This window comes from Ursus americanus, chromosome 24 (genome assembly GCF_024610735.1).
Source record: "Ursus americanus isolate L20-20 chromosome 24, mUrsAme1.1.p, whole genome shotgun sequence".
Classification (NCBI taxonomy): Eukaryota; Metazoa; Chordata; class Mammalia; order Carnivora; family Ursidae; genus Ursus; species Ursus americanus.
In genome coordinates, this window is record NC_142150.1 from 37,753,130 (window position 1) to 37,780,345 (window position 27,216).

Here is a 27,216-nt window from a genome sequence, read left to right on the forward strand (position 1 = left end):
CTTGCCTTTCCCAGCTCTTAGAGGCCATCCTCATTCCCTGGTTCATCTTCAAAGCCAGCTGTTGGAGTCTTTCTCTCACTGCCCTCTCGCTGGTTCACTCACTGGGCTTCCCTTTTCTACTTACAAGGACACCCTTGTAATTACAGTAGCCCCACCCAGATAATCCAGGATAATCTCCCCATCTCAAGGTCAGCTGATTAGCAAATTTAATTCCATCCACAGCCTTAATTCCCCCTTTGCCCTGTAAAGTAACACATTCACAGGCTCTGGGGGTGAGGATGCGACATCACCAGAGGGCCATAACTCAACGTATCACACTATCCAAGAGAAATAGGCATAACGTCCACCAAAAGACTTGGACAAGAATATGCGTAAGCAGCCTTACTCTTTCGAGTCCCAAACTGGAGGAGACCACAGATCCATCGACAGCCTAAGAGACAAACATATCATAGTATATTCACCCAATGAAATACTACACAGTAATCAAAACAGAATGAGCTTCTGATACACAATAACATGGATTAATCTTACAGACTTAATGTTGAGCGAAAGAAGCCAGACATGAAAGAGTACGTACTACCGATCTTCCTTGACTTACGGTGCAGTTACATCCCCCATAAACCCATCATAAATGGAAAATATCATTAAGTCGAAGATGCATTTCATATACCTAACCTATAGAACATCATAGGTTAGCTTTGCCTCCCTTAACTGTGCTCAGAACACTTACATTAGCTCCCAGTTGGGCAAAATCATCTCATGCAAAGCCTATTTTATAATAGAGTGTTGCCTTTCTCGTGTAATTTATTGAATACTGTACTGACAGTGGAAGACAGACCGGCCGTGAGCATATCGGTGGCTGAACCCTGTGACTCTGTGGCTGACTGGGAGCTGAAGCTGGCCGCTGCCGCCTAGCTTCCCAAGAGAGGATCGTACTGCATGCTGCTGGCTTGGAGAAAGGTCACGATTCAAACCCTGAAGTATGGTTTCTACTGAATGTGCATTGCTTTCGCACCATCATAAGTCGAACAATCTTAAGTTGCATCACGGTAAGTTGGGGACCATCTGTATATGATTCCATTTGTAGGGGGGGCCTGGGTGGTGCAGCTGGTTGAGCTCCTGACTCTTGGTTTTGGCTTGGGTCGTGATCTCAGGTTAGTGAGATTAAGCCCCGTATCCAGCTCTGTGCTCAGCATGGAGTCTGCTTGAAATTCTCTCTCCCTCTGTCCCTCTCTTCCCCACTCTCTCTCTCAAATAAATAAAGAAGTCTTTTAAAAAATGATTCCTTCCATTTGTAAGAAGTTCGGGAACAGACAAAACCAGTGTATGACATAGAAGTCCGAATAGTGATTATTTCTGAGGGGTGTGGGTGGGTATTGACTGCACCAGGAACTGGAAATGTTCTGTATCTTCTGCAAGTTGCACACTTCATTGTATACTCAAAAAAATAGGGTCTGTATTTTAAGAGCAATAGGAAACCACAGCAAGATTTTAAGCAATGACATGACATAATCTGATGTCCATTTATAAAAGGTCACTCTATTTATCAGATAGAAAATAGATGAGCCGTCAGAGCAGAGAGGAGTCTGTTGGAGTTGCCCTGAAGAGAGACAAAGGTGTCCTGGATTGGGCGGGTACTGGTAGAAATGGATGGAAATGCGTAGTTTCAAAGACAGAAGGAAGAATCAGTAAGACATGATTTAGGGTATAGTTGGATAAATGGATGGGCAGACGTATGAAAGCGTTGATGGACAGATGTGTGGATGAGTGGATGGACGGATGAGTAGATGGATTGGGTGGGTGGATAGTGGAGTGGGTGGATCGATGGATGGATGGATGGGTGGGTGGACGGATGGATGGGTGGATGGATGGATGGATGGATGGATGGATGGATGGATGGATGCGTAGGTAGGTGGGTAATGCACAGACTGGGTAGAAGAGAGTGTGAGTGGATGAATAGGTGGGTGGCAAGATGGATGGGCAAAGAGGCAGGTGGGGCAAGGAGTGGCCGGGTGAATTGGTGTATGGATCAACTTCCTCAAGAGGACAGACTCTCTTCTCTTGTTATTTGTGTCCAGAAAGTGCAGATGAGTCGTGCTAGTCAGTAAGCACGCAAGCTTTCCCCTGAGATATCTGTGTTTACACTCCTGTGGTTCCCCAGTGCCTCAAGGAGAAAAACTAGTTACTACAATACCCATCAGGGAGCAGACACTTACAAATAGGCTGGTTTAATGAGATGCAAGGATCCCCCAATCCTCTGAGCATTACAGTCAAAATGCTGGTGATACCCAAGTGAACGGAGGATGAGGCAGGAATAGAAAAGCCTCCCAGTCCTTCCCCTTGGAAGCCATGAGTCCTCCTATCACACCCGCCACCCATACCACCTTCACCATCGCCTCCTTCAGCATTTCCACCCCATGATCACCCCATCAGTGTATGGATTTGTTGAGACTCTAAATTGCTTTCGCTCAGGTAAGAGGTATGGGCTTGTAGGCTCCCTTCTGCAGGGCAGGAACAACTTTCTTCCTCTTCCTCTTCCTCCTCCTCCTCCTCTTTTTTTTACAACTTGCTTCTTGCACAGAACCTCAAGCACATCCCAGTGGTGGCTGGCCTTTTAATCCCTTGGTGGTCCAGCCCCCACTTCCAGGCTATTTGCCCCCATGACCCATTCCTGTATCTCAAAGCAGGAGGAACAAGAAAGCAGGGAGGGCAGCAGTTTTCAGAGGGAACAAGAGCTGAAATCCTTCCAGTAGGTGCCCTGGGTAATCCAAAGCCGGCTTCAGGTGCCCTAAACCCCAATTCACACGCATTCCCTAGTCCTCACAACTGGCTCATTTCTCTCCCTGTGGGAGTCTGACAGCTCAGCCTCCTGAGGGTTTCTCTCACCTCCCCAGGCAGGCTGAGTTTGTGCTATTTGGGTAAACAATATTCCCCTTGGTTGTCAGATGCAGGCCTATTTACCTGGTGATGGGACCGAGTGATTCTTTCCCACCCCAACACAGGTACTGGGACTCAGGGTGGGAGCCAGCACCCAATAACACTCAAGGAAGGGCACTCGGCCTCTCACCACAGCTACTGGGACGGTCACATTCACGACTTCACTCAGGGGCCTCTCTGGACTTTTGTACCTGGGAACAAGCTAGAACTAAAGTGACCATGCCCCAGAGCTGTGATTTCATCCAGTTATCCTATACCCTGCATCTAAGCTAAAATAGAGTCATTGGATCTTCCACAGCCATGAGCAGATACTCGATACTTTAAAACCCTGCATGCTCTGAGTTCCCCCAACCTTAAGCCCCTGTGCTGTGTTGGCCCTCCCTCCCTCAGGCTGTGAGGAAACCTGGTCACTGAATCCCCCATGCCACGGGGCAGTACAATCAGGGGGTTGGTGTCCAGCTCTGGAATTCTGCAGTTTCCCTCTGCAGGCAGCTCTACCCTGATGCAATCACTGGCCCAGCCCTCCCATTATGCAGCTGCTGGGAGCTGAGAGTCTGGGGCAGGGCACAGCTGTGCCAGCTGTCGGAGACAGATTACGCTATGAAGCTCGGCCATGACTCACATTCCAGTACAGGGGAAATGTGCAAAAGTTATACACTGTCTTTGGGGTGCCAAAAATCATCTTGGTTTTGTCTTGCAAAATGTTCAGCTTGCAGAGCACGGGGCAGACGGAGGAAGGGGGTGGGAAGGAGGCGAGGGGAGCAGATCGGTCTCCAGTCAACTCTGCCTGTCACACACCCTCCATGGCTCTAATAACAACACTCAGCATTTAATCAGCCCCTTTGTGGAAGCAGACGATGTCACACTCATTAATTAGTTAATCTGTGCAGCCCCCCGGGAGGAGGAGCCATGTTATTATCCCCACTGGGACCCAGAGGGAAACTGAGGCCAGAGTGGGAATTTGACACCGAGCTGAGAGCACACAGCCTGGCAGCTGGACCAGGACCAGTCTGTGGCTTATGGCCCCTTCTGGCAGCCGCACTGTTGTCCTCCCCCCCCCCCACCCCCCACCCCCCAGCTTCAGTCTGCTCACAGCGCTGGTGGCTATCTCCAAAGACACCTGGCCAAACTGTCAGGATTGGGCCCGAAGGCACTCCCAGGAAAGGGCAAGCAGGGCATTGGAGCAGAGAAAGTTCCGCCTGGTAGCTGGACCGGCCAGGCCCCTAGGAAATACAGGGTCTGAATCAGACTCCTATTCCAGCGGGCTTTTTCCCAAAGGTTTCAGAAGTGGGGGTGGGAATGATGGTAGTGCCTCCCGCCGTCATCCGAATGTCTTCTGTCTACTTCCTGTTCAGACAACTCTGGGTTTTGATTGTCTTTATTTTTTTTTTTTTAAAGATTTTATTTATTTATTTGACAGAGATAGAGACAGCCAGTGAGAGAGGGAACACAAGCAGGGGGAGTGGGAGAGGAAGAAGCAGGCTCATAGCAGAAGAGCCTGATGTGGGGCTCGATCCCATAATGCCGGGATCACGCCCTGAGCCGAAGGCAGACGCTTAACCGCTGTGCCACCCAGGCGCCCCTTGATTGTCTTTAGAACTGAAGGAAGGAACAATTCCACCAGGAGGCACAATCATGGCTCCATTGAATTGGAAATTGAGACTGCCACCTGGCCTTTTGGGGATCTTCACCACACACACACACACACACACACACACACACACACACACACACACGGAGAGGGTGTACGGGTAGAACCAAGGGTCCCCAAGGAGTACCTCTGACATCATCCTGCCCAGTGGTAAATGCAGATGGAAGCTTGTTGTGATGCTTTACACCGGGGATCAACAGTGGCTCAGGCCCGCAAGGATGAAGACAGGTCAGTCTACCAGGAGAAGAATTCTGACCAGAGGAGACGCAGGTGGGAGGCCAGTGGAACGTGAAGTAAGGAGTCAGAGGACGGAAGTCATAAACACCTTTTAGGAGTTTGCAACTGTTGCAAAAATAAAGAGTTCAGCCCCTCCTTGTGTTTTCTTGCTGGTTACTGGAGATGCCCTCCTTTCCTTTTTAAATAGGAATGATGGCAATGAAAAACCGTTTTTCATATCTTTCCTTTTCCTTCCCCCCCAATTTTTATTACAACAGTTAAGTCAAAGTTATATTTATATCAAACTTTAATGTGCACACAAATTGTCTGGGGATCTTAACCTGCCGAGATCCCTGGGGCTGAGATTCTGCATTTATAACCCACGCCCGATGGTGTCAGGGATAGGCTTCAATCAGGAAAACTTAAAAGACACGTTGGTGATGGTTAAATGTACCCTTTAATTCGGTTGTTAGATGCCCAGATGGACTCACTTGAGGAGAGTAGACTTGAGGAGAAATGGACATCGCCTTGAAAGTCTTGGACTTGGGTCTTAACCATGACATCAAGTCTGGAGGGGCATGACCATGGAATATTGGAACTGGTTTGGATGAATGGAAGGAGGGCGCGCGCGCGCGCGCGTGCGTGCGTGTGTGTGTGTGTGTGTGTGTGTGTATACATGTGAATTTGTGTGCACGGGGCAGCTAAGGGGTGGAATATAGTTACTACGATCAACCATGGCCCAAGCTGGACCAAGAAGATTCTTTCTTCTGGGAATCTAGAACTTGGAACCAAAAGACCTTAGATTTGGCAGTTTTGATTCTGACTAATTACAAGGATCTGGTAAAGGTCTGTAAACTGTTAATGCTGCAGTCAGTCCTTAGAGCCTCCCTGACCCCTGCCCTTCCTGAGGCTAGGAGGGTGCAACATTTCCTTGAATCCTCTCAGCCATCCCACCCCACTATTTGTTCCCACACCCATCCCATTTTCTGTTCTTTTTTTTTTAACCTAAGCTAGAGTTGGCCTTTAAAATAACACAAGTGACACAGAATTCCTCCTAGAGGTAGCTTCCACCAGCTTCCGCAGAGAGGCTCTGGACTCAGTCTCACTTCAAAGGCAATTTTCAGGCTGAGGCTCCGCGTCAGATCCCCTTACACAGAGCTTCTTATGCTCCACTGGGCTCCCCTTTGCAGAGCCACGGCCGATCACCCTGTTTTCCTGAGATGACCCAGGAAACATTTTAGAGGCCTTTCCCAGGCAGAAACACACTACTCTCCTTTTTGCCTCTGAAGAATTTCTACTGGACCTTTGAGACCCAACTGGGTCAACCAGTCTCCCAGACCCAACTCCCTCCCCTGGGGCTTGCTTACAAGTGCCCCTTGTAAGGAGCCCTCTCTGCTTAGCTCCTGCACTTAACCACCCTGAATTGCGGTGGTCCACTCCCTTGAAGACTGAGCTCCCTGAGGGCAGGGCCTGGCTTCTGCTTCTCTCTGTGCCCACTCGCTCTCCCCACTCTCCACCCTTATTAGCACAATGCATGGGGACAGTAGCGTTCCCAGCTCAAGAGCAGCTCTCAGGGAAGGTGTGTTAAGTGATTTACAGCTTGAATGAATGGGCGTGTGTGTGTGTGTGTGTGTGTGTGTGTGTGTGTGTATGTGTGTGAAGCCAAATAGGAGGGGAGATCTTCTTCATTTACCAGGAATTTACAATTGACCAGGGGCCATTTTAGATGCCAGGCACAATGCTGGGCACTGGGGGGACGGGAAATGGGGGCAGGACACAAATGATGGAGTGTTCCGACCCCTCACGGACCACTCAGTCACCTCGAGGAGGTGGAACCCATCTCTCTCTTTCCTCCCCCTAAATGAACCAGTTCTCCAGTGATCCTACTTGCTTTTTTAACTCTCCCACGCTAAACCCGGTCACGCGGGGCCCGAAGGAGGTGGACCCAGGCGCTCCCTCCCTTCCCCGTGTGCCGCTTGGCGGGTCCTGCCCCTCCCGGCCGCCTACGGAGCCCCGGCCGCGGCCGGAACCCTGCGCCCACCGCCCCCACGCAGCGGGCCCGCGCCTGCGGAAGGCTCGGCTGGCCCCGGCCTCGGCGCCGCTCCCCTCCCTGGCACCAGGGGGCGCTGCCGCCCCACGCCCGTCGCCATGGTCACCGCTGGCGGCGGAGTGGGGTTTACGTAAAGGACGCAGCGTCCCCCGGGGGGCGGAGGCGGCTTTCGCGCCGGCGCCGGCGCCCTGCGGAAGCGGCGTTAGTGAATCGGGGCCTTGGGGAGCCCAGGATGGAGGTGGCGGTCGCGGCGGCGGCGGCGGGCCGAGCCCTGCGGAGGGCGGGAGGTAAGGGGGGCCGCGGGCGCGGCGGGCCGGGCCCCGGGCGCGGGCGCGGTGCGAGCGGCGCGACGGGCTGGGCAGTGTCCAGGGCGCTCGGTGGCCGGCCCGACGGGTCCGCTGGCAGAGGTGCGGCTGCCACAAGCGCCGGTGGCAGGTGTGAGATCCGTGGAGCTCCTGGCACCGGTGTGGGAATGGTGACACCCGTGGCACGGGCGTGGGCAGCGTGGGGCTGGCACAGGCAGCGTGGTTTCCCTGGCACGGGTGTCAGAAGAGTCACCCCCACCCTGGTGTGGTGGTGGCCGCCCAGGTGTGAGGCGGGTGCAGCCCTCTGTGCAGGTAGGTGGTGGGCTCAGCACTAGGACTGGTTCAGGGTGTCAGTGGCCAGTTCGTAGGCGCGTGGCGGTGCCCCTGGCATGGGTGTGAGGAAGTGCTGCCATTGCTAGGGTGTTGGATGGTTCTGGCCTGACATGGTCTGGAATGATGGCACTTGGACTTGAAGGATTGGTGTCCACAGCATGACAGGAGTTCCTGGTGTGACTGCGAGAAATGGCCTTGGCACTGCGTGGTGCGGGGAGCTGCTTGGTCCTGGCCGGGGAGACTCCGTGGCTCCCAGACCCTGGTGGATGGGAAGGGTATATGTCCAACCTCCCACTCTGGTGATGATGAGGGGCATGGCCTCTGTCACTGGGGCCCACTTTTAATGCCTCTTGGGTACACCGGACTGAGGAAGGAGAAAGGCTGGGAGGAGGTTGGTATCCTTTATAATGGACATGAAAGAGAGATGCCAGGACATGCTTCTACCACAAGGAACCTAACGGTGACCCAGATGGAAACCTCACCAGGTACTGGCATTGTCCTGGGCTCATGTATTCATCCAGCTTTGGAGAAGGAGGAAGGGGGGGGATGGTTCTCAGCCGTGATCACTATACTTGAACATGTGTCACGAGAAATGTACAGGACTGAGAGGTGACCCGTATCAGAGCACTGGGAGAGGTGGTGCACTGTCTGTCTGTACTCTCTGGCCCTGTCTTCACTTTGGGTTGATGGTTCATTCCGGGGTATCTGGGAGCTGCCTCTCTTCTTTGATGCTTGGAAGCCTTTGGGTCCAGAGGATCATTTGCGGAGGGGGGGGGGATTACTTGAAAGATGTCTGCAGCCACTGGGAGTGTGCCAGGATTGTGTCTGCTCCCACCAGTCTTTTGGGAAGCTTTGGGTGAGGGTCTCACTCAGCATCACGTGGTGTCTACCTCTCAGAGGGGCGATTTACAGAGCTCCAGGGAAGTCTTTGGATGTGGGGGACATCTTTAGGACTTTATAGATCTCTGGGGGCAGTGGAAACGGGAGAGAAGAATAAATGGGGTGAACTTGGGCTGGGCCTGGGGAAGGCCTTTAGGAGTCCAGAAGAACGCTGTGGAGGGTATGAGAGGCTAGGGTGGTGGGTCCCGCTCATTCTCCAAGGTGGGTGCTTGGAGATGCCGCTGAGATTCCTTAAAGCCGGCGTGTCATCCGGTGCACAGGGAGCCAGAAGACTTACACTCGAGTCTTAGCTGTGTGACCTTGGGCAGGTGACTCTACCTCTCAGATGCCTGTCACCAAGTGGTCATGGAGGAGGAAAGGAGACAGTGCACGTGGAAACCCTCTGTAAACAGTGACAGGCTGTGCAAAGGTCAGAGATTCTCATCAGGTAGAGAGACCAGGGTGGGAGGCGATAGTAGTAGAGGCCTGGAATGTGACTGGGGAGGAAGGCTGCGGGAAGGTCGAGGGCCTGTCACAGGGAATTAGAGGCCCTGAGTGTAAAGGCTCCTGGTGGGGGAAAAGTGGGATCTGTTGACACTGTGAGTCAGCTGCTGGGCTGGAACCAGGCCCCAGGTCTCCCGAGGACGGTCCCGAGCGCATGGCCGCAGTAACTGTGCTGTCCTGCAGGAGCGGCCCGAGCAAGAGGAAGCCCTCGCTTGCGCTACAGACACGCCTCATGGTCACGCAGGGCTGGGGGTGTCTGTAGCTGACACATCTGGGGGACCCGTGTGGCGGAGAGACTTGGAAGTGTGTGTGTTCTCTTGAGAATTTCCTTTGGCTCCAGGTTCTGAGCATGGGGGTGGGGAGCGTCGCATCAGCGTTTTTGGGGCTGTGGCCTGAAGAAAGCAAAGTGGGTCAGAGCCACCAGAGTGGATGCAGGGCTGGGGGGTCCTGCCGGAGAGGCTGGGGCTGTGTGACAGGAGGTCCGGGGGCAGTGGGGGGGTGCCCGCAGATACCGGGACAAGGAGAAGGGGCGATGGGCACCCTCCGAGGGGTCCTCCGAGGGCGGATGGGTGTGGCACAGATTCCCCGGGACGTCTCCCCCGACTCAGCCCCACTTCTGTCTGAAGGGCCTTCCCACGTGGGAAAGATGAGGGCGGCTGCAAATTGCTTTGCTTTCTGCCTCCAGGGGCCTAGTGCCTGACAGTGGGCTGAATTACAGACCCCATGAGCTCCAGCCCACTTCTCAAACACTCCGTGTGAGTGTCTGTTTTAGCCAGTAACCCATTCTACAGGCCTGCTCCCCGAGGCAGAAGGTTTTCGCTGCAAGTCCAGGCTGCGGTGTCAAGCTTCGTGAGTAGAAGAAGGACACAGCTCCCCAGACCCAGGGTGGTGAGCTGACTTTTCCATGCTGTGGGACTCGCCCGGCCCCAGTGGCTGCTGCCTGGACACCGGCAAGAGCTTCCTGGATTGGTGGGAGGGGTCCGAGGCCTGTCCCCCACGCTCCCGGCAGCGCCCTTCTCTGCCTCCCCTGGGAGTTGCCCACACTTCGGCTCCTGTCGGAGAGCTCTCTACAGTGTAAGCCTGTTAAGAGGCAGTCCGGAGCCTCCCCGTTGTGAATATTCAGCGTTTCGTCCCCTTAGCTCACCCTCCACACCTCAGCCCCGTTGGTTCTGCTTTGTGGCTCAGCCTTAAGGTCTTGGGCTTTGGGACCCCATTGCAGCCGCTCCTTGCCATCTGCTGGGGGTGCTGGGACTCTGCACAGCAGGGCTGGGTGGCAGGTGGGACAGATAGGAGACACCGAGGAGGAGTTGGCCTCCGTTCCCCAAAAGCAGAGCTGAGCTTTCTTGCGAGTCTTCAGGGTTTGAGCCAGTAGGGAGCCTGGCCAGGTCACCACCCGTTGTCCTTGGGCACGGACGCTGCTTTTGAGCAGATGCCAGCTGGGGCAGGGGGACTAGTCACCTAGGCGTGGACATCGAGGGCAAGCAGCTCTCTGGAGCCGAGATGTTTTCAACTCTGGTTGTCAGTCCTATTCCTATGGCTTTGTCCATGTTTCTCCAGAAGTTGCTGAAGTCAGCTCCTGGCAACCGTCGCTCCTCAGCTGCCCCGTAAATCATGGTGCCCGGCTGCTCTGCTGCAGGGGTGCCAGGGAATCGGGCATCTCTGGACAGAGGATTCTGGACCAGAGCTGAGAGTGCCAGGCCAGCCGCCCATGCCCGAAGGCACAGCCTGTCTCTGGAAGCCACTCCTCCCCCAGCCCTTCCTCCAGGGACCAGAGGGCGACCTCGGGGTCTGATCACCTGTTGGCCCAGCGCTCCACCTGAGTTCAGCTTCTCACTGGAACCGCTTTACATTACGTGCTAGTGGCCCGAGCAAGTAGCGCTGGGGGAAACATCAATGAGCCTGCGGTCAGAGGAAGATAAATCTTCTAGAACCGCGGAGCCCGGGACATGGCAGGATGTGGTTACCTCCCCAGCGGGCAAGGCTGAAAACTGTTCATCTTGATTTTCCTTTTTTCCTCTCTGATGCCGACTTTGGCTGGGCTGGATGTCTCTGGGGCAGACGCCCGGAGTGTGAGTGTACGTGTAGGTGAGGAAGACCCAGGAGATCCCCGGACCCCTGGAGACCTTGGCTGTGGAGGGAGCGGTCCAGGAGATGAGGCGGAGGGGAGTGCTGTGGCCGCAGGTGAGGGTGTTCAGCAGGGACAGCCAAGCCCTCCCCACTGCTGGTGGTTGAGATGAGCAGGGGTGGGGCTGTTTCCGAGGCAGGACCGCCCGGGGATTGCACGTGTGTGTAGCCGCGTGTGCCCCTAGCTTTCTGTGGGAAGTGAGGGCTGAGGGGGTGTGGAGCGCCTGGTGGTGTGGGAACTTGTGGGCTCCTGGGTCTGGCTGGCCCGGTGTCAGTGGGTGTGAGGAGCAGGGCGTTGCTGGGCTCCACGGAGCAGGAGAGAACAGTGGGAGCCGGGGAGGGGGGAGCCTTCCAGCTGGGGGGGTGGGTAATGTCTCCGGTTGTGATTCCTACGGAAGGAGCCTTTCTGCTTTCTCGGTATTCCTTAGAAGGAAGCCCAGGCTGGAGGTGTGGCTCTCCAGCGCCCATATGCTCACTCACGCCTGCTTCTGTGCTCCTCCTCAAGCCCCCTGCGGGTCAGCGGGGGACAGTCCCCTGGGACGGCAGAAGATAGCGTGGCGGCCATGGGCATGAAGACTTGGGGCTCTGCGGTCAGACAGACCCAGATTTGAATCCTGGTACCTCTCTCTACCTCAGTTTCGTCATCTTAAGGTGGGGCTGGTAAAACCTCCGACCAGGGTGATTGATTTTAAGAATTCCACGACCTAATAATGTCTGGTGAGTGTAAAGGTCATGATGAAAGCAAACACACACACATGCACACACACACACACACACACACAGAGGTGTTTTTGCTTTTATAGTCAGAATGTTTTCTACAGAAAAGCAGTTACATCATGATCTACGAATGTTAGTGTGTACCAAGGAAGATGGCATAGGTCATGACCTTTTTCCTGATAAGGAGAAGTTAGCTCCACCCTACCCTTGGCATGGATGGAATCGTGCTTATCTGTCAACAGAATCGAACACAGGAATAATGTCTTGACCCCTGGGGACAGTTGTCACTTGGGATTTGTCAGTAGTCCTTTCTTGAGCACCTACAGTGGTCTGGGCTCGGTGAGGCCATGGAGATGCATTGGGCATACCTGAGCCTACGAGGTGCAGACTCTGCCCTCCAGGAATTCAAAGTCTCTCCAGAAGATACGTGACGGACATAAAGGTCTGTGCCACAATTCCAGGAGAGGGGTCACTAGAGGCCAAAGGAGATTGAGGAACTTGAACGAGAGAGGTCAGCAGAGACTTGGGTGGTGATGGCCTTTCATCTGGGCCATCCAGGTGATGGTAGAGGAAGTGGCAGCAATGGGGGATGTGGCCGGGAACGTTTGGTGCTGGCAGGTTGTGGTCTGGCTTGAGCGCAGGGTGCACGGAACGGAAACAGCGAAGGCTAGGCTTGACAAAGTGACTTGGACCTGGGTCCCCGGGAGCATGACAGCAGGGCTGCGGGTTGGGTCTTTGGAAGACATGGGCAGCCACCGAAGTGTTCTGAGCATGAGGGCAGGGGCAGCCCCCCCCGCCATAGGCATCTGGCAGCAGGTGCCGGGAGTAGGGAGGCCGGCTGGCGGCTAGGGCAGTGCCCAGGTACAGAGGCCCGGGGGAGGAAAGGGGAGAGACCAGCCTGCCTGATTATGGAGGGGAGGTAGAAGCCAAGAGATTTGTCAGTTTGGTCAGTAAGGGGTGGGCCCCGGGAAGGACCCGGAGGCCAGGCCCAGGATCAGAGCTGAGCCCCAGAGTCTTGGCCCGGCATGCATTTCCCACACGTGCCTTTCTGTGGTCTTGATTCCTGTCTGTTGCAGCCCGAGGAGAGGCTTTCAGGGACCCCCGTGAGGCTGCTTGTTCTGCCTGCAAGGCTGTTCTCATCCCCGAGGACCCATCGAGGGGGTGCCAGTGTTTCTGGCATTTATTTCCAGGCGTTTGATCATTTTCTCACCAAATTACCCCTTGAAATTTCGCCTGCCTGAGTTCAGCCCAGGAGGTTACTATTCTGGGAAGTTTCATCAAAACCCTTGCAGCGTTTGAGAGTTCTCTGAGCTGGGGGGGGCAGGTGGGAGGAGAACAGGGTTTCTCTTCACCTGTGTTTTGGGGGCCGCCGGTTTCAGTACCTGGAGATGGTCCTGGCCACGGAGCCTGCCGGGCAGGGGTCTGGGGAAGGACGGGCGAGGCTGTGGAGGGGGAGGCAGGATGCTGCTTTTGATTCATCCCGAAAAAGCCCCTTGTCGTTGCCTCTCCTGGAGCCATTTAATTAATTTATGATTGATGTTCCTGGACTTACTTGAGGTTCATTTATTATTGATGTGCCTTCCTTATATACAATTCACCCTGTCCTTTTGAGCACATGGCCGCACCTGCTGGGCAGGCCCCACAGTGGGGTGAGCCCTGTGGGGCTGCTTCTCTGGCCCTCACCCCCCGACCTCGCCCACGGGGACAGAGCCCTGCACTCGGCTTTTGTCAGACTTTCTCAGGTTGGGGGTCCGAGCAGACCCCAGGGCTTCCGTCTCAGCCACACCATAATAGTAATAATAATGGTTTCCGTTTTGTGAGCATGGGGGAACTAACCCAGCACGGTGCATTCTTGCTCACTCTTTCGTCTGTCTCTCTGACGACCGCTGGCTTACAGGAGGCTTTGGGAGGACATATGGCAGGTAGATGGGGAGCCAGGTGTGAGCCCAGGACCCTCGCCTCCCCTCTCCAAGCCCTGCCTCTCCTTCGGGCCCCACGTGGGCCGTTCCCCTATGAAGCCTTTCTCCTGCCCCCCTGGACTCCAGCGCTGGCCTAGCTAACAGGAGGGCCTGTAGTCCCGGCCCTTCTGAGAGTATGTTGTGAAATGTTGGTGGCTTGTCCCCCTCCCTAATCCACAGCCTCAGTGAAGACTAACAAATAAGGGCCCGATAGCACTTCCGGAGCAAAGATGCCAGGCGCTGTGCTAAGCACTTTTCGGGCATTAGCTCATGTAATCCTCAGAACCACCCCAAGGGGCAGGTGATGTGAACCCATTCTGTAGAGGAGGTTTAGAAATGTGCTCCCGGCACTCCACTCGGCTAATAGATGGCAGAACCAGGATTTAGACCCCGGCAGCCTTGAGATACAGGGCGCTTACTGATTCTCTCCCTGCATTCCCTCTCTCTCCATCTCCTTAGACCTGTTTGTTTATCAGATGTCTGTATGTTTATCCAGTGGCCACATCCTCCTCCTCGTGTCTGGCCTGAAGTGTTGGCCTGCACGGGGCCCCCCTCCTTTGCTTTGGGGACCAGGAGTGCCCACTCACATGGGATAGGTGATTTTAGGGAGACAGCAAGGCTGGTGGAGGGCACTGGGCCTGCATTCTGCCCCTGGCCCAGCTGGGCAACTTCAGATGAGTCATTCAGCCTCTCTGAACCTCAGTGGCCCTGTTTATATGTTAGCAACGGTGGTATTTATTTTCTCGCTCTCTGGCTGTGCCCATGGTCAAAGGTGATGAGGGATAGGAAAGACACTGTACTGATCAGGGGCTTGCTTGTGCATGAGTTCTAAGCACTGGCATAAAGGCCAGGAGTGCTTAAGGCTGGACGCAGAAACCCAGGCCGGGGGATCTGTACCCACCTTCTGAGCCGCCCTGAATGGGCTGATGCAGTCCATGGCTTGCCAGCTGGCAAGGACTTGGACCCTGTGTGGCCAAGAGCTGGGCAGGAGGTCCCTAGAGTGGGTGCCAGGCCGCAGCCTGGTGTTGTGGTTGGCTGAGTAGTCCCTGGGTCCCTGGAGGTGGTCCCTCTCGCACTGGGTCCTTGGGTTGTGTGCAAGTGCATGGAGCCCTCCTGGGGTTCTGGGCCCCACTACCCCTCTCCTCCGGGCAGCCTGACTAGGTTGATTCAGGCTAGGTTTAGTGAGGAAGGAGGATAGCTTGCCAAGTAGCTGCCTGGACCTCCCCTCACCCCTCAAAATATGCGGAAAGCCTGGTGAAGAGGTGAGCCCCGCGTCTGTTCCGGAAAGCGGTGAGGCTGTCCGCCTCCCGATGGCAGGGTTCCCAGGGCGTTGGCTAGGAGTCCGCTGCTTTCTCATCAGCCCTGGGGAACACGGCGCAGGCTGCCAGGGCCCCCAGGCCTGGAGAGGCGGGCAGAGGTCTGAGACCGTGGGTTGGGGTGAGGCAGGCCTGGCATGGCTGTTGGAAGTCTGTGGCGGGGCTGCTGTGAGGTGACGTTCCGCTGCACTTCCCGTTTCAGACTCTGGTCGCCGGGATTACATCAGGCTCCCCGGGCTCGCCCTTCAGCCAACTCCCACCTCATCCCGGCGCCCACGCTGCCCTGGGACAGCTGTCCCGCTGCAGCCTTGGGGCAGCCCTGGGCCCAGCAGTGGAGGGGACTGGCCTGGCCTGGCCCAGCTCAGCAGCAGGCACCAGCCACCCCGCAGGGGTGGTCTCCCTCTGCACCTGACCGCCTCACCCTTCAGGACCACTGGTCTCCAAGACCATGCCACCCTTTGATTGCTTTGATTATTCACCTCTGATTCGTCCTCTTTCTCTCTCTTTAAATTTAGCATAGCCTAGGCCTGCAAGCTTGGACTTTGGCATAAAGATGGAGCTTTATTCGAGTCCACTATTGCTTGGGCAGGTCACTGGACCTCTGAGCCTCAGTTTCTTCATCTCGAAAATGGGGGCTCTGATGGAATAAGGCACATGGGGCTGCTGTCAGGATCCAATGAGATACCACCTTGGAAGTTCTGCCCAGTGCCAAGAACATCATCGGTACTCAATAAATGTTATGTGCTATTATTAATTACCATGATTATTTCAGCTCTTCTCGGTCAACCCAGGTGGGCGCTAAGCTGAGAGGACCCTCCCTTTCCTGAGGCTGCTCCCGTTCTCCTCTGCAGCCAGGCAACCCCAGCACTGCTCCTGCGATGCAGGCCGGCCCCTTGGGCTTCCTCCTCTCCCCTCCCGCTTCTGGGCCACTTCTCAGGGCTGGCAGTGTCCCACCTTCCCTTTGGCATCGTACCCTGTTCCTGCCCCAACCCTCTTTTAGGCTGGCCCGCATCTCCCTCCCCCTCCCCCTTCCTTTTGGTTCCTCTCCTGGTTGGTTTCCTTCCCCTTGGCACCTCTTCCTTCCGGCTCCTTTTCTTTGTACATCTTTTCCTCCCCCGAGGCCTTTGGAGGAAGCCAGTGTCTTTCCTCGGAGACCCTCTCAGCCCCTCCAGTTGCACTCGGCTGTGGGAAGCTGGCCTGGGGGTCAGATTGTGCATCCTGAGAGTGGGGGTCACGACTCGCTCCTCAGCCAAGAACACTGGCAACCCCTGACAAATGCAGACTCCCGTAGCGTCGACCTCCAGGCTTGGGAGCCCGCCGGGCGGACAGCCACCCCAGGGACTGCAGAAGGAGGCCACTGCTGCCACGGGGAGTGGGCTGGCAGCCATGGTGAACCCACAATCCGGGGGCCCCAACCAAGGCTGGAGCTTCCAGTCACAGCAGATCCTCTTCAGTTCTAAGGACACGCAGAAGAAGGCCAGAGACAGCCCCCGTTTCCAAGAGCCAGAAAACCAGCCGCATCTGGAGTCTCTTTCCTTCGGGGAAGTCACGGAATTTGTCTCAAGAGGTTGCTTCAGTTTCATACCTTTGGAAAGAACTTGGTCTTCCTCCGCCTCCTTCCCTGGGACGGGGGCCAGGCTGTGGAGAATGGTTTTCCACCTCTGTCCACCCGGTTCTTTCCGGGACATTTCTCAAGCACCTGCAGCATGCCAAGCTTGTGCCCGGAGCTGAGCATAAGGAAATTTGTCACCTCGCCCTCGGGGAGTTCCCAGGTTGGGGACTGAGCTATGGCAGACAGGACAGATGTAGCAACGGCAACGTGAGCCCACACTTCCCGGCCGGTCCTCCCGCCGGCCGCGGTACTGAGTGCTATACGTGGAGTCGGAGTTCATGAGTGCAGAGAACAGCCATGGTGGGCACTCGCCCAGCGCAGGGCTCTGCGCTCAGGGCAGTGCCGACCCGCCCCGAGGAGGGAGGCCCTCGTATTTTACAGCAGAGGGGCAGATCAAAGACCTCAGCTCCTTTGGAGAATTGAAGGGACCCGCTTAAGACCATAAATTTGCCACTGGCAGATTGGGACTCAGACCCGCATCTGGCTGGGCCCTGCTCTAGGGGTGTTCCTTCTGGTTCTCCCACCTCGCATCGGGCTTGGGGACCTTCTGAGCCATGGGAAGAGCCGGTTCCTAAAAAGGAAGGCTCCCTTCGACCACCCTATTGCTGGGAGAGCGGCCTCTCCCGCCGCCTGGAAGCCGGGTCATTCCCCATGCGTAGGCCGCTGGTGGCTTGTAGCCACTGCGTCCTCAGACCCCGCACCTCTCTGGCCTTGGCAGGCGGCTTTCAGGCGCACACAGGATTGTTCCTCTCACCCCGCGTGCCCCCTGCCAGTAATGTTGAGCTCTTGCAGATTGTTCTCCGCGCCACCCGCCTGCTCAGCCGCACAGTTTGATAAAGGGGCTGATGGAGGGCCCCTGCTCTCTGGAGCCGCCTTCTCTACTTCTTGGCCCCTTTCGAGAGCCTGGCTCCCTCCCTTCCCCAGGTGAACCCCATTCAGCAGGCTTCCGGCAACGGTAACTAAGCCGGGCACCCAGCCCACCACCTGCTCCGTACTTTATAAAAGTTTAACCTTAATGGTGTAACGAACTCCCATCATAAAGCAGCTGGAGCAGTGCATCCTGGGATGTATAAATTATAGGAGCCCTCTGAAGTTGTAATTGGAAATGGCAGCAACTGGAAGGTTGAAAGAGACCGGCCTCGCTGGGCTGAGCACAGCTGTTCTCTACATCCTTTCAAAAGGCACACAGAACCAGAGTCTGGCTGTGAAAAAAGAACATCCTCAGACCAAACCGAGTTCCTGGTTCCTCCGCCCCACTTCCCATTTCCTGCCCCCCGACTGTGTCTGCAGAGCCTGTGGACTTTGGAGGCGGGACCCCCACCCCGGCCCTGTGCTCTGGCTCAGTGCCACAGACAGAATGAGCTGGGACGAAGTGAACACTGGCACGGCGTGGGCCCCGGGTTCACCGTTTCCCAGGGAGCGGGAGCTACAGAGTGACTTCCCCTGTCTCCCGGGTCCCATCCGTAAAGTGGAGACTTCAAGCCCACCTGGGTGGTGGGTTTTCGACCAGGGAGCCCCCCCCCGGAGTGTTGGGATGCGGGGTTAGGAGCTCAGGCTCTGAAGCTGGGCCGTCTCCTTCCGGCTGCGGCTCTGGCTCGTGGTGCCTGTGAGACCTTAACCAAGTCATTTAACCTCTCAGCTGCACCTGTAAAATCAGGGGACTCAGTGACCTACTTCCGAGGAGTGTCAGGAGGATGATGTGGGATGCTGCTTGTTAACTACTCAGCGTGGTGCTTCTTTCACCGGCACACGGATCACCTGGAAAGCTTGCAAATGCAGATCCCCTGGAGGCTGGCTGGGGTCCCAGATCTGCTCCTAGTGATGTGGCTCACCGACCACAGCTTGAGTGGCCGGGACATGGTGTTTGACCCCTAGAAGTGCTTCGTGAGAGCTAGCTGGAGTTATCTACCCAGGCAAGGGGCCTGTCGCCTGCACCTGCTGTCCTCTTGGGTTTAGTTCAGTGATCCTGGGTGTGGCCCATGGGCCAGCAGCACCTGGGAGCAGGTTAGCGATACAGAATCTGTGTCCCCCCACCCGCAACTCAGAATCTCTGGGTGTGGGGCCCGGGGACCTGTGGTTTAACCAGCTCTGGGGTGCTCCTGTGTTCGCTGCAGTCAGGGAGGCACTGCTGGGCCTCTAGAACAGGGCTTCTCTGAGTGCAGGCTGGTTCATCCGAGGCTCAGAATCACCCAGGGTTGGCCATGGTGGGACTTGCTCCAAATATAGGTCCCTAGGTCCTACCCCGGACCAATGGATTCAGAATTCTTGGGTGGGGCCTGGGAATCTGCATTTCTCCATCTCCCCCTGCCATTCCAGCTCAGAGTCACTGGAACTCGCTGTAGAGAAGAGCAGCCCCCCCCCAACCCTCCCCACCTTGTATAGGAGGCTTCGCCTCTTCCAGGGGGGGAGGAGAAGGAGCTCTAGGTGGGGGCCAGGAGCCCTGGGCTCCAGCACCGTCCCACCTGGGGGGCTGGAGCTGCTCTGCCTTGGACCCAGCTGTGGGGGTTTTCTCACGTGAGGAGGGGGGAACAGCCACCGGTAGGGAATTGGTCGAATGAACTCACATACACCAGGCACGTGGCCTGGTCTACAGCAATGAGGGAAGATTAGGCCAGAACAATGTTTAATGAGGAGAAATGTTCACCTTCTCTACTCAGTGGGAAAAAGCCGTAGGTACAGAATGATCCCATATTTGGACAGAGGAAAGACTAGACAGATGTTAATAGTTAATCATTTTCCTAGGAGGGTCATGGCGACTTCTATTTCTTTCCGTCTATTTTTTGTTTCTGTGTTCTATAGAAAACATCTACTTGGTAATAAGAAGAAAAAAGTAGACACAGATAAGCATGGGTGGCCCAGGGTCCTCGGGTCTCCTTTGCCAGTGAGAGCCCCAGAGTCCCAAGACAGTGCTCCTCCCACTTGACCTACCTCCTGGGTCCCCATCACCTCCAGGCTGTGACCTCACCCCTGCCCTGGTCCTTCACACAGTTTCTCCCACTTTTTTTTTTTTTTTTTTACTTCGTCTCTGCTTTGAATCTTCTCTGGCAATGGCGGGGGCACTTCTCCACTTCACACAAGGTAGGCCGGGAGGGGAGCGGGGGGTCACCTAGGCATGTGCCTAAACCTCCGTTCCAGAGTCTAGCACCTAGGATGGGTTTGGGAAGTCATGGTTGAATGGAGGTTTGGATGCAGCGGGGGACTGGACGAGACGCATAGCTGTGCTGACCTGGGGCACGCCAGCATGCTTCTCTGGGCTTAGATGTCTCTGAGATTTGTGGAGGCTTGAGCTTTGCCTCCCCCCAGGCCCTTCCAGCCCCAACCTGTAGGGAGTCACATACCTTCCCACTCCTGCCCCCTCGCCTGGTTTTTTAAGCAAGCTCTGCTGCCCAAGAAGATGGCACCTGTCTGTCCCAGCTGGCCCGTGAGAGTGTGTGCAGAAGCAGCTGCACGGGGCTGGGCCTCCAGACAAGGGTGGGGGGGGGGAGGGGGCCTGCGGTGCTGGGAAACAGAGTAGGCCCCAGTGCCAGGGAGCACCGGACAGTCCTGAATGTGAGACCGGCCTCTCGCGAGCCCCGGGTAGCCTCTGTGCTGCCTGCGGGTGAGGTGTCAGCTGTCCAGCTGCTCCTGGCCAGAGCTGCCTTTATCCCAGTGCCCCCTGCCTGGCTTGACAGCTGAGACCCCGCTTCCGTCAGGCCCCAGCAGCCCCGAGTCTCTGGCCCTTTCAGCTGCTGTTTTCCAGTGAGTGGCTCAGGGAGGGTGGGAGAAATCCATTCAAGCCATTTGTTTTAAAGACATTTAAGTAAACCCATGGGATTTGTGTGGCCATGTCTTTTCAGTCTTCTTTCAAAGAAATGGATGGTTTTCTGGGCCTCTCCCACCACTGGCTTCCCTGCCCGGCAAGGGCAAGAGGCCCAGGCTTCAGGAGGAATCCTGCCAGGGTGGGAAGACCAAAGGGGTGGGGGGTGGGGAGGCAGGGGCAACCTGAACTTGAGCTTCATTTCCCCACCTGTGGAGGGGCTCCCGTCCAGGTAACACCAAGGGCTCACCTGCCCTTTGTGCACTCCCGAGTGTGTTTTTCCTGGCCCAGGGAGCCCGTAGAAATCAGCTTTGCCAGCAACCCAGAGGCAGGAGTTGGGAGCTAATGGTGGTGCTCAGCACAGAGCCCTACAAGGGCAGAGGTGAGGGAGGCAGGGCTCTGTGCTGGCTGGGGTCTGGCCCAGGAACAAGGTGCATTTGCCTCTGGGGTTCTGGGAGGCTTTCTATGGGGCAGGAGAGAACAAGCAAGTCTTACTTTCCTGGCTTTTTCTTCCCTATCAACAGTGATCTGTTCAGCCTCCCGCACTTGTAAGAAGCCCTCTCTGTCCACCTTGGGCTGACAGGTGTCCCCACTGTGGGGTCCCCAGCATCATAGCTTCATGGCCTCTGGCCTGCATGTGGGTTTCCTTCTGCACTGTGAGCTGCTTGGGGATAGGGCTTGCCACCTCCGTGTTCTGATCCCCAGAAGCTCCTTCTTCTTCTTCCTCCTTTTTTTTTTTTTTTAGATTTTTAATTTATTTGGGAGAGAAAGAGCACGTGCACGAGTGGGGGGAGGAGCAGAGGGAGAGGGACAAGCAGACCCCATGCTGAGCACAGAGCCAAATGTGGGACTCCATCCCACAACCCTGAGATCATGACGGAGATGAAACCAAGAGTTGGATGCCCAACTGACTGAGCCCCCCAGGCGCCTCCCAGAAGCTCCTTCCTAAGGTCCCATTGAGTACATCTGAAGCCCCAGCTGGCACTCCCAGGCCCTAGGTCTGGTCTCCTGCCCTGGTCTTGGAGCCCACTGAGGCAGTGGTAGGGGGGCAGGCGTGCTCAGAACATCACCCTCCCCACACTCTCCTCTCTTATGCTGGGAAGGGAGCCCTATTTGGGCAGGAGTCCAGCTGGAAGGGAATGGGGTGATGGGGTAATGGGGTGCACAGTGAGGCACTGGCCCGAATCTGCCACAGGACAGACCCGGCCTGCAGCTGCCCTAGGCGGGATCTCGCAGACCCCTTCCCCTACATGCTCAGACAGCCCGCAGCAGTGAAGTGCCCGCTAACACCAACCGGTCTGGCTGGTTTGTGGGGACCTGGCCTGGTTTCCTGAGGGACAGGATGTCCTGCCGGGAGCAGCCTTTGTGCCTGTCCTTTCTGGCCTTTCCCTTTCAGGCTCTCAGGCTGGTCCTCTCCTGGCCTGTTCTCTTCCTCGCTCTCTTGTCCCTGTCCTTGAGGTGCAGGGCAGCATGTGATGGGGGTACCCGGGCAGGAGTTGGAGGCCTCCCAGGAATGAGGTGGGTGTGTCCGTGACCCTGGCCCAGCGGGACCCTGGGGGTGCTGAGGCCCTGGCAGCAGCATACCCAGTGGTTGGGGGGACAGGTCCCAGGCAGGAGCTGCCAGGGGCCATGGAGACCATTGTCCCACCTCCTCCCCTACTGCCATGCCAAGGATAAGGGAGCGGGGGCCTGAGGAGGCCACAGAGCAACGTGTAGGACCAGAGCCTTGTGGCAGGGCTCCTTGGCACTGTGACTCCTTCCTGCCGCCACCGCCACCGCCAGGCTCCCCTCTCAAGGAGCAGGAAATGGGGGTGGGGGAGCCCGGGTGTTCCTCTCGCCCTCTGCCGGGAGGGGCCGGGCGCCCCACTCCGTAGGTGTCAGCGGAACTGTCACCCAGCGGCGGGCGCCGGGCTGGGATTTCCCTGGCTGACTCACCCCGGCCTGGCTGTGCCGCAGCCTAGGCAGGAGTGACTTGTGAAGGTGTCTGAGGAGCTGCAGCAACTCGCACGGAGCGAGTCCCGGGAATAGGGGAGCAGGTCCCTGGGGCTGGCTGTGGGCGGGCCCCCCAGCAGAGCGGAAGACCCTAAGCTCTCCACCAGGCTCACAGCCGCACTTCCCAACACGGACGAGTGGTGAGGCATCTTGGGCCTTGAGCACCGGCAGGGCTGCTCCCTGCCTCCCTGCAGGAGCCCCCCCAGGGTGAAATGCCTTCCCTCCAGAGAATAGAGAAGCCATTGAGTCCCTTGATCCCCAGGCACTTCACAGACAGGCGCCTGGGGGCGGGGGGGGGGGGGACTGTGGGAGGCAGGAAGTGGGGCCAGCACAGTGACCCAGCCAGGGGCCAAGGACCCTTGGAGAAAGGGAGAAGATTGTAGGCTGTCCCCCCCCAGAAGAATTCACATGAGTCTGCGAGAGGTTTCCAGGCCCACAGATGCCCTAGAGCACATCTTGGGGCCCTCCTCGGCCCCAGCTGCCAGTGCCGCCCTCAGCTGAGAGCTGGCAGCGGGTGGAGGTGTCACAGCTACGGTGTGTGGGGGACTGGGGGGGGACCGTGCAGACAGAAATGTGGAGTGTGCGCCTTGTGAGCAGGCCCGTGGGGGTGGTGGCAGCAGAGCCGCATGGGGCGGGCTGGGCTGGGGGTGGGATGGGAGGTACAGTTCTGAATGGTTGCCCCAGAGTCCCTGCCTTCCTCTTCTTGGTGGGGGGAAGAGTCACCCCCTGACCTCTCCAGGCTGGAATAGTGGGGGCTGGCAGGGCCGAAGTTCACAGGGTGGCGTTTGGGACCCTGGCACAGCTCAGTCTCAGCGGACAGACTTCTCAGCCCCCTACCCATGCCTGGCATGGTGAGAAGTGGAGCCATTTCTGTTGGCTGGGTGCCACGGGGCAGCCCCAGGGTGTCCAACAAGCAGGCCATTTAAACCCCTGCAAGCACGTCTGGCTCCTTTGGCCACACTACTCCCTCTACGAGCAGGCACAGGGCAGGGTGGCCCAGGGAAGGAATGTGGCCTGCGGGCCCCGCCTCCTGAGTGACAGGGCTGGGGTCCCAGCCAGGAGGGCAGGGCAGCTGTGAGTCCTGCGCAGGCAGCGCGGACAGGCTGGGTGCAGGCAAGGCCTGGCCTGAACCACCATGGGCTCTTAAGGCAGGGCTGGCCCTCGAAGGGCAGCGCTCTTTGAAGGACAGAGGACAGCCCTGCCCAGGAGCCTGCCAAGGGCCTGGGAACTGGGCGGTGGCACAGGGTTCCAGGTTCTGCGCCTGGCCTACGGCTGACCTCAGTGTTGCCTGGGGCGGGCGATCTGCATCCTTGGCCCTCACCCTCCTTCCTAAAATGATTGTATGTGACTCAGGGGCCCAGAAGGTTCCTTCACACCCAGATGTTCTCCTGTCCTTCACTAAGTCCCCAGCATTAGAGAACAAAGGAGCCCCAGAACCTAGTTGGCCAGGTACTTATGCAATGAGGGGAAAGACAGGGATCCCCCCACCCCTGGACTCTGTCTCCTCCTCCTTCCTCTCCGGGGTGTTGGGGCAAGTGAGGTGATGACCCAGAGTTGCCAGTGCAGGGCCTTCCAGCAGCTGGTCACGCTGGGATTGTACCCTTATTATCACTATTCTTGTGGTGTTGGCTCCCTACAGCCTGGAGGGGGGCTCCCTGGAAGAGCCAGTGTGGCTTGTGTCCCAGGCTGGCTTCCTGGCCCCATGGTCAGGTTGAGTAAGTAGCAAGAGGGCAGAGGGGGGAAGCCGGCGGCTCCAGGTGGGCAGGAGGGGGGCCCTGGCACCTTCTCGGGCTTGGCCAAGCCGCCGGCTCCCATCTGCAGAGGGGCGGCCCACCCTCCACGAGTTGGCGGGAGACCTCAGCACTGAGGAGTGCGTGTCCCCAGACATCTTGTTCACAGCAGATGGCAGCCGCAGCTCCTATCTCCCTGCAGGGCTGGTTGCATTTCCCGTCCCTTTGCTCACCCCTCCTGTTAACTTTGGTGTCTGCTTTCCAAATTGGGGAGGCAGCCTGCAAACCCCCAAAGCCACCTGTGACTGTGGGTGAGGCTAGGGGTTCAGATCATGGACCGTCTCCAAAGGAGAGGAAATCTTGGGCCCCCATCTGCTTGTCCGGGACGCTCAGTCTTGCCCTGCTTCCTGCATGCTGAGTCTCTTTGGCCGAACAGGCAGCAGCACGATGTCAGAGGAACGAGGGAGCAGGCCCAGGGCCTGGTCTGACATTTCTCCAGCAGCTGCTGACCACCAGGCCCTGAGCTGGGTGCCAGGGACCCAGGCAGAGGGTGCAGTGCTGCCCTCTGGGAGCTCCCAGCATAGTGAGGAGCCAGGGTGCTCTGGGGAGGAATGGAGGGACACTGATCAGGTCTGCTTCGGGGTTCGCAGGCTTTGGGAGGCTTCACAGAGGCTGTGGTATTTGGGCTAAGCCCTGAAAGGCTGAGGAGTTCCCAGGCGAGCAGGATTAGAAAAGGCATTCTGTGCAAAGGCACGGAGGCATGAAGAGCTCTGACCCCGCAGAATGCTTGGCTGTGGCAAAAAGCAGAGCGGATGAAGGGCAAGCGGCCTCATCAGCACGTGTGGTTCAACCCCAGGGTGGGGTCTGCAGGGGGAACCTCACTCCCCTGGCTGCTCGTGGGGTGGGGTCAGCTGAGGCAGAAGCCCTGTATGGGGAACAGGGGTGGCACAGGCCTCGCCTTGCCCTGGGACCTGGCCCGTGGCTGCCCTGAGTTTGGGGCCCACAAGAGCAGCCCCCTGCTGCTGGAGCAGCCTTCCCTGGAGATGTCTGCCCTGGAGGCTGAGGCCAGGGGTCACGGGGGTCATGAGTGAGGATGCCCTTGGAGGGTGAGGTGCGCAGGCCTCCAGAGTGCCACCCCATGTTCTGTGACCTGCTCTACCCGACAGCCGTGTGACGCTGGGCACAGCACCCATATACTGAGACCCTCATCGGTGCCAAACTGTGCTCGAAGTGTTTTCCAGACCCCATTTAACCTTCCCAAGGGCCACCAACTTGGGTGCTGCTAGCCCCAAGGTCCTGAGAATTGTGCAGGGCCACAGCCAGGATATGGCCAAGCGGAAGGTCCAGGCCCAGGTCAGCCTGACCCTCCTTGGCATACCTCCTTCTGGATTGCTGGCCTGTCCCCTAGAGAAGGCTCATGGTGCCTGGGGGGCAGCACCCCAGCATGGTAAGCCCGGCGTCCTGAGGACTTGTGCCCTGCCCGTTTGCACCTGCCACCGCCTCCCCTGCCCCTCCCACTCAGGTTCCTCCCAGGGCCTCAGCAGCAGCTGCGGGCAAGGCCACTGTGAGCAGCCGAGTGCCAGCCTGTAGGGCAGCAGGCCCAGCAGAGTGGTGGCCTGCGGTGTTTGCTTTTCCCAGCCCTGCGTTTGCTGTGTCGCTTACACCTGGCTCACTGTTTGCCCAAGGATTTGCCCTCCTGGAAGATGGGGTGGGGTGAGGCTGGGCGAGGGTGGCAGGCAGGTGGTCCGCTGCTTCCAGGTTTCCAGCTTTTCTGCATGACTGAGGAGGTCCCCACTGCCCGTAAGTGCCATGCCCTCCAGGCCCACCGCTGCCCCAGCAGGACCTGGCCTCGCCCGCGCGGAGCATGTGACTCGGCAGTGCTGGGGCCTGGCATGCCTGGCATGCCAGGGTGGCAGTGGCAGTGGCAGCTGGACGGGCGACAAGGAGCAGAAGAGGTCCCCAGAGCTCTTATGTGGGGCACTGGCCTCGGAGTGTGGGGGCAAGGGGCGGCGTCAACGGGACTTTTGTGTGCCCGGGGCCGGAGCGCGGGGCCCAAGCCGGGAGCCTCCCGCACAGGCACATCTGCCCCCTTCCCTCCTGGCGCTGTGGCTGCCCGCGGCCCCACCCTTCCTCCCAGGGAGGAGTGCTTGCCTGGACTCCGCCAGTCCCCGCCCTGCCCTGCCCTTCACCCCTTTTCCGATGAATCAGCCCCAGAAACTTGATGATTTCTTCTTGCGCCCTGGGCCTGCCTCTCCGCTTGTCCTCCTGACAGCAGGCTTCCAGCATCCTCTGTCTGGTCTGAGTCTGCTACACGGGCAGTCACTGACCAGGGGACGTGCTGCTGTCTTCTTGAGGCCACGGGCCTGGTTCTCGCGGTTGATGGGAATCCATGAGGCACACAGAGGCAGGGTGGGTCAGGCATCCCGGGGAAGAGGCCCTTTCTTCACTGCAGCTGGGGCCCCAGGGAGAGGCCTGCATTAGCTGGATAGGGAGCCAGCACCTCCCTCCTCGCCGTCCTGCCTATGACCAGCCTACAGAGTGGCTCTGGTCCTGCGAGGGTGAGGAACCTCGGCCTGCCATGGGGGGTCCACCCTGCTTTGCACTGTGGTCTTTAGCAAACCCACTGCTCTGGCCCGTGGTCTCCCCACCACTTGGTACCTGTCAGACAAGCTGTGAGGACAAGCGGGCTGACACCAAGAGGCTGCACGGCCCCCTCCATGGGTAAAGAGCTCTGTAAACAGAGGACGGCCCAGAGAGTGTCATTACTCAAGCTTGGGGACAGCCTTCCCAGGTGGGCACAGCTTGCTGGAGGTTGCCTGGTCACTCCCATCCTGGCCTTTGGGGAGCTGGCTGAGTGCGTCTGGCTCCTGGCTGTGGGGAGCCCAGGTCCCTCCGCCACCACCTCTTAGCTGGGGAGGAGGACAGGTGCGGAGGAAGGGCAGTGTCGGCCTCTAGTAATTAGTTTAAGTCACTGTGGCCGCCAGGCCCTGCGCAGCCTTCCCTCCAACAGGTCAGGGATGGGTGCCCGCCCCACGATGGACAGTCCTCGTACCCCACATGCCACTCCTGCAGCGGCAGTAACGACCCCTAATGTGT

General features: G+C 57.6%; 1 protein-coding gene across 2 annotated transcripts in view; it reads left to right on the plus strand.

The window, feature by feature from the left end:
* Positions 1 to 7,008: 7,008 nt before the first annotated feature.
* The window catches only part of DAGLA (diacylglycerol lipase alpha), a 61,455-nt gene continuing 41,247 nt past the window's right edge, over positions 7,009 to 27,216 (plus strand). The window contains exon 1 of one of the 2 annotated variants that reach the window (XM_045786821.2): positions 7,009 to 7,141. The gene's annotated coding sequence lies outside the window, so the exon portion shown is untranslated. Of the gene's footprint in view, positions 7,142 to 20,583; positions 21,917 to 27,216 lie in introns of those variants that run through there. The other variant, XM_045786824.2, reaches the window with a different exon arrangement.